We start from the raw sequence: 11,433 nt of genomic DNA on the forward strand, positions 1-11,433 counted from the left end.
GTAGAAAAATGTTTCAAGATGGCCGCCTTATAGGTGGACCATCTTAAATGATTTTGGTCCTCCAGCCCCGCAAAGAAACTGGAGTATTCCGGGGAGAAGGTCCACTTTACATATTGAATACAGCTTTGGCTGTCCTTCAAATGGAAAGTCTCCATCATTTGCTCAAACAACTCTAAGTGCTCCCAAACAGAATACTTGGCGTTCTTATGATAAGGCGTGATGATGCTCCTGATTGCCTTAATCTGCTTTAAGGGGTCCTTAAGCAAGGCACTTTTTGTCTTATTGGCCCTTTTGGTCCGGGTAACCCTGGTCCATTCATCTTCTGACTCAGAGGCACTGCTCCCAGAGGTTCCCGTCTGTTCTTCCAGGTTTTCCCGGATTCTGCGAGCCTGGGAATGGCTGGCAGAATGTGGGGACCTGGTCTCCTGTTTCCTGTACCGCTCAGAGGAGTCTTCAGATCCCTCCTTGCTGCCAGGATTTGATGGGTACCCCCCCCACTGACCTAACTGGGCAGAGGTTTTCAGGATGCCCTTAATGGGCCTACTCTCCTGGGGTTCCCCATCAAATTGCACTGTGCTTGGGTGCCCATACCCGGATGCCCGCCCCTCCATTCCTGGGTGGTACTGGCCTATGAGCCCCATGCTTCTGGCTGGATAGTAATCTGCCATCCCTGTGGCCTTGTGCTCATGTGCGCCAGGGGGCATGGGGGTGGCAGAGTCCCGGGACTGAGAGAGATAAAGGCCTCTGGTACTAGGGCTCCTGGGGTTATGCTCAGGAGTTTCTCTTTCCCAGCGAACCTCATCTCTATCCGCCCCTGCTCCCTGTTGCAATGCAAGAGCCTGCGCCTTCAGTTCCTCATTTAAGGCCTTACTAGACTCTATCAGTCTCTCCTGCATCGCTACCTGTTGGTGGAGTCTATCATTGTGCTGGCAGAGAGCCTCATTCTCTCTCTGTGCCTCCTGATTGGTCCTGGAGCACTGGGCCAGTCTTTGCTGCAGGAGGGTTACCTCCTGAGCTGTGTCCCTATTGGCCTGCTCCTTTCTTGCCAGAGCATCCTCCACCCTCCTGGTGTGTTCTAACAAGTTCTGGCGTTTTTTTTGGAGGTCACCCAGCCCCTGGAGGGCCAAGTGATTTTCTTCTGTTTTTCTTTTTAAATGGCAGACTTCCTGGCCTAAGGCGTCTCTTTCCTGGCTAAGAGCCTGCATTTGTGACGCCAGGTCGTCCCTTTGCCTTTGGAAGGCACCAGATTTCTGGCGTTCTTCATCAAACTCTGCCTGGGTATCCAGGTCTTTCAAAATCAGCTTGTTGCTCTCTGCCTTCACTCTATCTAGATGACTTTGCAGGGTGGCTACCTGCTCTGTGCATGCCCTGTTAAAGTCTAATTGTTGCTCCAGCTTTTTCTGGCTCTGCAGTAAGGAGTCCAAACTGTCTTGGTGCTCCTTCTGCAGGGCCAGAAATCTAGTATCCTGGTCAGCCTTTTCCTGTTGCAGTATATCCATGTCATCTTTTATTTTAATGATATACTGCCTACTATCATTTTCTGACTCCTGGCTCCTCTGCAGCCTCTGCTCAGAAGAGTCCAGATCAGATTGGGCCTTCTGTAATGCCAGCAGTGGCCTACTCGCCAGATCTTGGCCTTCAGCACATTTGTCCTGCATGGCTCCCATATGTAAATATAAATATGCCGCTACCCTGGCAATCTTGTTGTGCTAATCCTTGGCCTTAGAGGACATATATAGTTCACTCAGGGCCACATGTAAGGGACCCTGGTCTCTCCATATATCTGACCCTGTTTCCGTGATCTGGGGTGTGACTGCTTGCAACCAGACCGTCTGGTCCTGATGAGTCCACTCACCTCTCACAAATAACTTATGTAAGAAGTGCTCTCTGGCTATTTTCATGTCTACTAAGGTCGTCATTCTAGAGATTTGAGTTCCTTCCTGACTTACAGAAGTTTGTATTTTGTTTTTGCAAAACAGACCTTTTCCTTAGAGCGTTCCTTTGAGGAGTGCTTTACAGCGTAACACAGCGTGGTGATCCGACCGGATATGTGTATCTGGTCAGCTGGCACGATGTATTAATCTGCACAAATGGTAGATCTAACCCAAACGTCCCGCTCGAGCCCCCAATTTGTAAGAGGATTCAATTCAACACTACAGCTAAGTCAATGCCTAGTCTGGGATACTGAATGGAAACCCTTATTGATATATCTTTATGTCCAGTTCATGCGTTCTGGATGACTACCCCTATATAACACCCCTCTCTTGGAATCCCCCTGACCCCACTGAGCCAAGAAGTAATTCTGTTTTGCAAGTTAAAAGGTTTATTTGAGAATTTAAACAATATATATATATATACATATATATCACACTTTATGATAATTAATAATTGAATATCACACTTAATCTGTGCAGTAATCAATAATGGATAGTCTGGCACTAGCACACTTGTGAATAGGAACAGAAGAATAAGGTGGTAGAGAATGCTTCATATAAGTTCAGATGGATGCAATGTTGAATGAAAGGCAGTACAGAAAATACTCAATATGATTTCAACAAAACAATGTAATCACTTTTCTCTGGCAATCCACTCCCCCCTTTATGCAATGCAAGGAAATGGAAGGAAGGCACACAGTTCTCAGAAATGCAATCAAATGTGATTCAGTTCACCCCAGCAAGCTTAGACTACAGAAGTTTGAAACACAGGCCCAAAATGCTTTTATATGTGCTGGCAATGAAGTGAAAAATATGCTAAAATGCTTTTAATTCCCTCTAGAGGTTCAGGGTGAGTGGTATCTAGTTAATATTAGTCCAGGCTCACTCTAGCAATGATTCAGGGATGGTTCTTAAGAGGCAAACGAATTTTTAGCAAGGAAAGCAGGGAAGCTGCTGTTTTCACACGTGGAGAAATTTGCAAATCGCGGCAAATTGGCGAGTGCGTTTTTCGCGATTGCGGCAGAAGTATCGGGAGTAGGAATGAGGTTCTAGGTTCTTTGAAAAGCCGAGATTCCCAGCTTTCAGAGGAAAGTTACTGCAAGTCTCTAAGACAAACGGTCACGGAGATATGAGCGATATGGTAAAGGTCGTTTTTCAGATTTGAAATTTTAAAAGTTCAAAGTGACAAGTACAGCTTGCAACTAGAAAATGACAGGTGACAGTTTTGCAAAATTACAAGGTACAACTTCTAGGAGACAGTTCTGGTTAGATTAAAATAGATTGAATTATATTATTTTAACTAAGAGATTGGTTCTGCACAGTTCTGCTAGGTACTCACAATATATTTAGAAATAGAATGGGCCTCGCCACGGATCGGTCTCTGCGCACAGCGTCTGGGTCAGCTCTCTAGTTCTGCGAACATCGGTCTGGTCTGGGTCTCTGGTTATGATCAGGTCTGTGGGTCCGGATAGACCGGTCTCCGGTTCAGCTGGTCTCTCTCTGGATACAACACTGCTCTCTGGCAAATGGCAAGAGTTCTTGCAAAGACTTCAAACAGCTCGCCTGGCTGTGATAATGGCAATGATTTGAGGCCTGCTAAAGAGGGATTTAGCTTGTAGTTGACCTCTTTGCTACAAATTCTGAAGTAAAGTCTTGGTCTCTGAAGGTGGATAGATTGAAGTCTCTATGTTGGCTCTCTGGAGGTTGATGGAGGTAAAGTATGGATTTTCCCGGCAGAGCGTCCAGCAGCAGATGGAATTGAATGTCTCTATCTGTCCTGACTGTCTGCTTTTATGTGTTTTGAAAATGGGTGGAGAGGCTAGCTTCCTAGGCCCTACCTTTCTCCACTTGTCATTGGCCACTTCATCCTCTTCCCCTTGATTGGGGGAATGAAATGAAGTGTCATCATGATGAGGTCTGTTTATGGTACAAAGAACCCACCCCTGTCAAATTACACACAATCTATATTTTGACCCAAAAGACATATTTGCACAGGTACACATTTGTTTAAAATTGCATGCACCCATCACATATCACAGGAGGTATACCCTGTCCAAATCTGCTCTTCCTGGGAGTTTGCATTCAGAAATGGGAACATTTGCACTGTTTAACTGGTTTCGTAATATCGGACATTACCCCAAATTTATACACATGTGCGCAAGGAGTATGGACATTACTTGATGAAGTGTCAGATTTTTAACATGCATACATTTTAAGTAATACCCTCTTAACTGCTAGTTTGCCCCCAGATCATACCACCGGTTCTAAAAACCTCTTAAAATGTGGGCAGAAAAATCACAAGAATTATGGTATCATTTAAATAATTATGACAAGTCCGTACTATGAGTTATTCATCTTTTTCTAAAACCATATTCTGGCTACAGGGGTGTGGTTTCCCCCCAGCACAAGGTTGAATTTCTGGTTTTTCCAGTTCTGCCAAGCCAGCTTGCTCTCACAGGCAGTGCTCCTCCCCTTTCCTTCCAGGAGGAAGCCACTTTTACGGCCCCCATAATAAAACATTTGCCTGAGTCAGGACAGGGCTTTGTTCAATTTCCTGCAGAGCCCAGGTAATTCAATCAGAGAAGTGTCATATCCCTTTTGGTGGGAGCAGCAAAAGGCAGCTAGGCCTGGGAACACAGCAGTTGTGCAAGTCTCATCTCCTGTCGGGGGTAGCTGGTGGGCAGAATTCAGTTCCTTAAGCCAGGCCCCAGCTAATGTCACTTTTAGTTACCCAGTTTTCTGCATTCAAATAAAATTAACCATTTTTACATATGCAGCTAGAATGCTGATTCTAAGTTTAAAACTATGACATTTAAACAATTGCAACCTATGTGACACTCAAAAGTAGGTCACTCATTTCTTTTAAACATTTAGATTTTTAGTGTCTTTCAGTCCAAATTTACTTAAACTGCTGAAATCCACAGCTCAGCCAGTCTTGTTATAAACCTTCAAGTCACTTCAGAATATAACTTTACATTGTATCCACCTCTCAGTAAGTCTTTCGTTGGCCTGCTTTGGGTTCATTTATTCAGTTTTACACAAATGTCTGGTGTTGTTTTAAAACGCCGGCTTTCTGATAGTGGTGAGTACTGGTAATGCACCCATTTTTGGGATTTAAGAAAATGAATTCCCCACAATTCTAGGTTGCTTTTGGCAATCAGCATTGCCATTCCCAATGGTTTCAGACTACTGTGTGGGTAGTCCAATGGTGGTTTTAGGCAGTGCCCTTCTGTGCCCATAACATCGGCAAAAATGAGTGGCAGCCTATTCTTCATGCACTTCCCTGGGCATTTTCTGGGAATCTCTGGCCATCATGATGTTTTCAATGCCAGTACTGCACAGTTTTTGATGTAGGGCTCGGATGCATGGGTAAAAACATCCCACAAAGTAGAGTGTGCCCCTCCCATCCTGTACCTTTATGTCTATGCAACTCTGGAAGGTGTAAAGTCCATAGTCCAATAGGGTGCTGCACCATTGTGACACATGCCCTGCTTTGGAGTGCTACATTGTGGGCTACTCTCGCCTCCTCCCCCACTGTGGGTGACTGGGTGTGACTGGGACCAGTAGTCCTTACCGCAAAATTAACAATTAATAACTATAGCCGGAAACTCAGGGTGCTGACAGCAATGTATTTTGTATGAATGAACGGGATGTGAGCGCATCTCTGTTATTTATACAACAAAACATACCTAAAATGGCCACCGTTGAGCTGAAGGACGGGGCTATGTGGAGCCCTCATCCATTTCCATGACAGCCTGGGAGGATGGAGTGGTGGCGGTGGTTGCACCACTTCCAAAAGAATAGGATGAGTGTGGTAGGGAAGGAAGGGAACAGTGAACAGGGGGAAGGGTATCGTTGGTGGAAGATGGCGGCACAGGGGAGCAGCAATCTGGTTGCTTGGAACGCAAACTTCTATTGTGCGATTCAGCCCACAATCCAAGTAACCTGATTGGCTGGATCGCCCGCCACAGGTGCTAAACGAAAATAATGCATAGTTCTTCTAGCCTTTATTAGTAACAGCAATTGGATGAAAGGTTGGCTCTCCAGAGGAATAAGACTGCAAGTGTTGTCAGCCCAAGTCAGCATAGTTATGGTGAGGGACCATGATAGTCATAGTCCATAACATCTGGAGAGCCGCAGGTGCAGACTTGTGTTCTATAGAATTAAGCAAACAATACGATCATTTGCAAAGACTAATAATTATGTCAGTAAACGATATTTTTAAATGTAATGTTCTATTAATAAATAAATAGATTGACTTCCTGAAATGTTTTCTTTCATTTTTATAGGTACATTCTGTAGGAAATCGGTACAACATCGGAACGAAAATCGGGAGACAGGAATACAAAAATCCGTCTGTTTGATGTTGCTCAATTGGATGCATGATTCGCACTTCAGCCATCTTTTTACGGAAGACTGTATCATCATATACTATTTTACCAGCACATTTATTGTTTCTAATTCAGGAGTAATAGCCGTTGAATTGGCTCGGTAAATTAATGTTTCTGGTGACAAGAATTGTGTGAAATAGTTGCATCACGTGTTAGGAACCTAATGCGATGCCTTAGCATTTCATACGTCTTCGATCCATGCAATATATCCCTATGAGTTAAAGGGAAAACTGCTTTTAAAGCCACGAAAGTTAGCGACATGTTGTGTTTGGAATGCTATGCTCAGAAGGGTTTGTTTTAGAAAAGTGTAATTATTCTTTGCTTTAAGAAGGTGTGTTTCGCTTAAAGAAACTGACATTTAGAAATAAAATGGGCCTCATTACAACTCTGGCGGTAGCCATGACGGTAAAACCGGCACGGCTGATGCCGGAGTTGCATTTTTCTCCGGACCCCGTAAAATGGGCAGGAACCAGGTCATGTCGAGTTCGGCGGATCCGGTAATTGCCCATTTCTGGGTGCCGGCAACAAGGGCCTCCCCATCCCCATAAGGCAGAATGGGGATGGGGACGTCGCCTGCACCGGCGCATTCAGAGTGCTGCCGGTGCATCCGATGTGCTGTGCTCTCTGATGCCGGTGTGCCCGCCAGGTCAGACCTGGTGGGGAGGCAGGCACCCGTGACCATAACTCGTAGTATAGCGGTCCAGGAACTGCGGTACCTGCATGCTTACCGGTACCTTAGTTCCCGGACCGCCAGGGTTGTAATGAGGCCCAATGTTTCGTTAAAACGTCCATAACTGAGATATCTACGCCCTTTTAGATACACACCTAATTTGTGTGGCACGAAAAGAGCTGTGTGTGCATCCCACACGGCAGAACACTGGGCAGTGAATGAAGTTAATTATCATTCAAGTGCTCTAAATGTGCATAGAACGTGTTGTGATTGATTAGTTATTGGCAACAGTCAGATTGGTTTAGGAAATAAGTGTAATTTCTGAACAACAAAAATAAAATAATCTGATCGACGCATATTAATATATGGAGAGTATATTATATTGAGTTATGCTATAGTAATCCATGTTTGGTTTTATTTGACATGTCTTTCTTTTCTAATGTTAAATTGATTGCATTGTATTGTTCACTCACATCAAAATAAAGCCATATGAAAAATTGCATTTTATAGTCCAAGGGTGGAAAATATCAGGGTGCATCCACTTTATTGATATGAATTCCCTAAACTAACATTGATTTGAACAAATATGTATATCCATTAAATCCGAACAGCTAGTATGAATAGCTTGCATTTTTCAACTGAATATAGAACAAGGGCCTGATTTGCAAGGCGATTTTCAATGGGATTGCACCATTGTAAAACCTCTATATAAATCACGCCCACAGTCTGTGCACAGCCTCATCACTCAGATCAGTATTACGGTTAAGCAACATTCAATGTCGATATGCACGACATAAATCATATTACATAGTGATTCAGTAATTGTAAATATGTATTGTGAGTTCCAAAAGACTTTGTATAATATTAATTTGACAAGTTATCACCAATTCACATCAGCATTCATTCCTAATTGTATTATTCGTTGATATTCTTAATCTAACTGTTTTCACATGGTTTACTATATCCCATTGATATGAAAAGAAATTCCCCACAATGCAAACTTCATTTTTCAGCATTTTTAAAAAGTATTTGATATGACGACACAAGCAGTGAAATTTAGTGTGTGCCTTACTTATTATATTCGGCTCGCACACTGTGCTGTAAATTATTTCTCAAATCTGTCTATTAAAATAAAAATAATAATGGAAATGTAACATCAGTGACTGAATCTTTTCGACCCACTGCGTTGGATAAAAAAAAAAACTTTAAGACAACTTAAAAGAGTTAATGCACCTGTTCATTATTCCATTATTCCAGGAGCTGTTCATTCATTTAGAAACTGGATTGCTGTTAGATAAGAATTGATGTAGTCCCACTGTGGGCGACTACACAACACTTATCTGCTTGGTATTAGGTGACCCACCTTTTGGTATAGGTCTGTACTACACAGGATGGTAGTGTGACTGAGCAGCCAGGCCTATCTCAAGAAGGGTCTTCAATACAAGTAACCAAGTTACACTTAAACTCAAGGTTTCAGTTATACATAGTAATTTTTTTAATTAACATCACATTTTAAATAAGCATTCTTTAAAAAGGCAATCTGTGTAACAGTCAAAATATACTTTAAAAATACTCCTCAGAATCAAAACAAGTCAGTGGATAATCTTTGGATATGCTTCTTACACAATTCCTACATCCTGAGGTGACTTCAATCACAAGGGCAGTAATGGCATTTTTTATGTCACACTAGTTATAGTTTGCAGATTCTGAGGTTGCAGAAAAGAAAGGTTTAGGGAAGGAAAAAGGTTAAACCGGTTCTCCATATATGTGAGGACACTTACATCTTCCAATGAAATCTAAACAAGCCTTTCCCAGCAATAACAGTCTAAAACAAGTTACCACCTTTGAGGGACAAACAATATTAAGGTCAATGGGCTAGAACAGTCTGCAGGGAGCCAGGACAGACAAAGTCAATTTGACACAGTCTATGGAGCTGAGGCACATCTTAGAATCAAAGTATTGCACACAGTTAGAAAGTTTGTTAGAAAATCACTTGTAGGGTCACAAACTGTTAAGCCTGTGGAAGGAGAGTTTAAATCAACACTAAAAGTAAGCCACTGCAATTCCCAACTGAGAAAAGCACAGCTAAAAGACGAAAAGCACAGCTAAAAGACAACGAGGTAAGTACCCCAAGTACAGGCAGTACCTCTGGTTTGAAGTAGAGTGGTCCAGCTGGATTCTGTCCTGTTACAACGGTGCAGACCCTGTGTTCCTCAGTCGTGAGCCTCAGTCGTGGGGACAAGAGGGAGAACGTCTTGTTGACTCCTGCAGCAGTAGTTGGGAGGTCGTCAGCAGCTACGGGCTCTTTTCATGTTCAGCAGTACTTTGCGGTTTCAGCGCTTAGTAAACTGCACTGTCGCAGATCTCAGATAGCGGTTGGGCTTCCTTCACTCTTCGGGTCCTGAACTCTGATGAGGGGACTCAAGCTCTGGTCGTCCTGCTTGTGGAGGGTCCTTAGGCAACTCCTGGAGCTTCTGGCTGGATTTCAGACATTGTACTGAACGACGCATTACTCGGCCCCGGGCACTCAGTTCTTGCAGTAGCAAAGAAGTGAAACCAGTTAGGGAACATGGTCCAGTGGAGTTCGTCTCGGGGTTAGTTGGTCCAACTAACACAAAGGAAGTAGTCAGCCCTTCTGGAGCTGCTCTGTCGAGTTGAAAAAGGACACAGCAGCAGGGCTTCACCGGGTAATTCAAAGGTCCAGGAGGATGCAGTAAGCTTCATTCAAATTTTCTTCATTGGGTATTTCTCCCAGTGGTCGACTCTGCCTCTAGTCCCAAAACCAAACAAACGAAAGGAGATTTTCAGGAACCTCCCTCACATCCTGTCTTTCAAGAGACATTGGAGAGAAAGGCGGACTTCTGGGCTGAATCCCCCAAAGGCAAAATGAAAAAAGGGCTCAAACCTGGCTCAACACACAGAGTAAAACACAAGAAAGACCTCACAAACAGAAAATTGTGAAAAACGAAGAAAAGAAGAGGTCCTACATTCCAGCAAAAGAGCTGGGGGTCTCTAAGGTGGGAGGAATTCAGCACTAAAATGAACATTCTCCCTAACTATTGCCATACGCAGCACAAGGAACCATGAGCCCAGCGTGAACATGTTAAGCTGTTTCTCACATAATATTGTCCTGAAAAGTATTTCACTTGGCATAGAATCCAATATCGATATCACGTGTGAAAACTCGAATATCACATGCTCATTTTCATGAACTAACAATGTGTCCATGCCATGCTATGAAATAAACTCCTACCACCTAGCGAGTGACATATGTTATGTTTTGAGATGTTCATTTTCAGAAGTACAAAAAGAGGATATTTTCTAATGCTATGCCGCCACTACTAATAATCCCTCATCACACTGCACTTAGTCTGATTCCGAAGGGTATCAACTGCAGTTCAGCACATGTTCTCACGTGATCAATTGGAATTTGAAATCACTCATCAGTAATGGCCTGATTTAAAAAGAGGTTTCCAATGGGACGTTACTGGACCTGATTTACAAAGCGTTTTAGAAATGGAGTTTTGCCACTTAAAAAGTCTTTTGTAAATCAGGCCCCCTGTGTCATACAATTGTGTTGCTTAGACCATCTGGCTGGTAAGCATGCATAGGCAATAGTTGTAATATATACACAAACTGCTAAGTGAATGTTTGTTTGTTTGTGTATTGATTTATAAAGCGCACCTAACTCTAAGGTATCTGGGCGCATTTCAAGTATATTCCATTTTCATTAAGACAAAGGGGGTCATTACAAGTGAGGAGGTAAGGGATTAAAGGCGCCGGTAAAGGTGCTGGAGCCGTCAACCCCTTACCGCCTCATTACGAGGCTGCTTGCGGGAACCCGCTAAGGACGCCTGGTTTTACCAGGCGCCCTTAGCGGGTCCCACGAGCAGACCAAGGTACTTACAACAGGCCCGTTATAAACGGGCCCTTTGTTAGCACCTTCGCCATTCCCATTGAGCCCTATGGGGGCTCGAATGGTATAGAGAAGGGTTCCTCGAATGAAGAATTACTGGGCCCTCCAAGGTCGGAATAGCCCAGTATTTCCCCATTCGGGGACCGCGGTCCCGGACCCCAGTTCGGAGGCATCCATGCCCTTATTAAGGGCATGGCTACCTCCAAACTCATAATGAGGCCCAATGTTTTCATAATACAGGACCTTCTTGAGGAACCTAAGGCATATCACTAGTCCTTAAGCGATAACCAACTTTTGGTATTTCTCCTGAAGCTAGGGAAGGACTGGTCTGATCTCAGAGAGGGGGGGGGGGAGTTCCAAAGCTGGGCAGTCATATTGGGGTAACTACACCCACCTGCTTCTTTCAAGTTGAATCTGGGGACTACCAGACAAGCAGAGTTTACAATCCCTGTGGGATGTGTAGAGGATTTTCTCACAATATTCTCACTGAGGTATTGCAGAGCAGCGTGATTCAGACATTTG

The 11,433-nt window shown here is 43.7% G+C and overlaps 1 protein-coding gene across 2 annotated transcripts in view; it reads left to right on the forward strand.

Annotated features, from left to right (window-relative positions):
• The window catches only part of MLIP (muscular LMNA interacting protein), a 2,218,014-nt gene extending 2,209,865 nt beyond the window's left edge, over positions 1–8,149 (forward strand). For both annotated transcript variants that reach the window (XM_069606136.1, XM_069606137.1), the window contains exon 14: positions 6,224–8,149. The gene's annotated coding sequence lies outside the window, so the exon portion shown is untranslated. The remainder of the gene's footprint in view (positions 1–6,223) is intronic.
• The last annotated feature ends 3,284 nt before the right edge of the window (positions 8,150–11,433 follow it).

This window comes from Ambystoma mexicanum, chromosome 4p (genome assembly GCF_040938575.1).
Source record: "Ambystoma mexicanum isolate Mex_15411 chromosome 4p, UKY_AmexF1_1, whole genome shotgun sequence".
Classification (NCBI taxonomy): Eukaryota; Metazoa; Chordata; class Amphibia; order Caudata; family Ambystomatidae; genus Ambystoma; species Ambystoma mexicanum.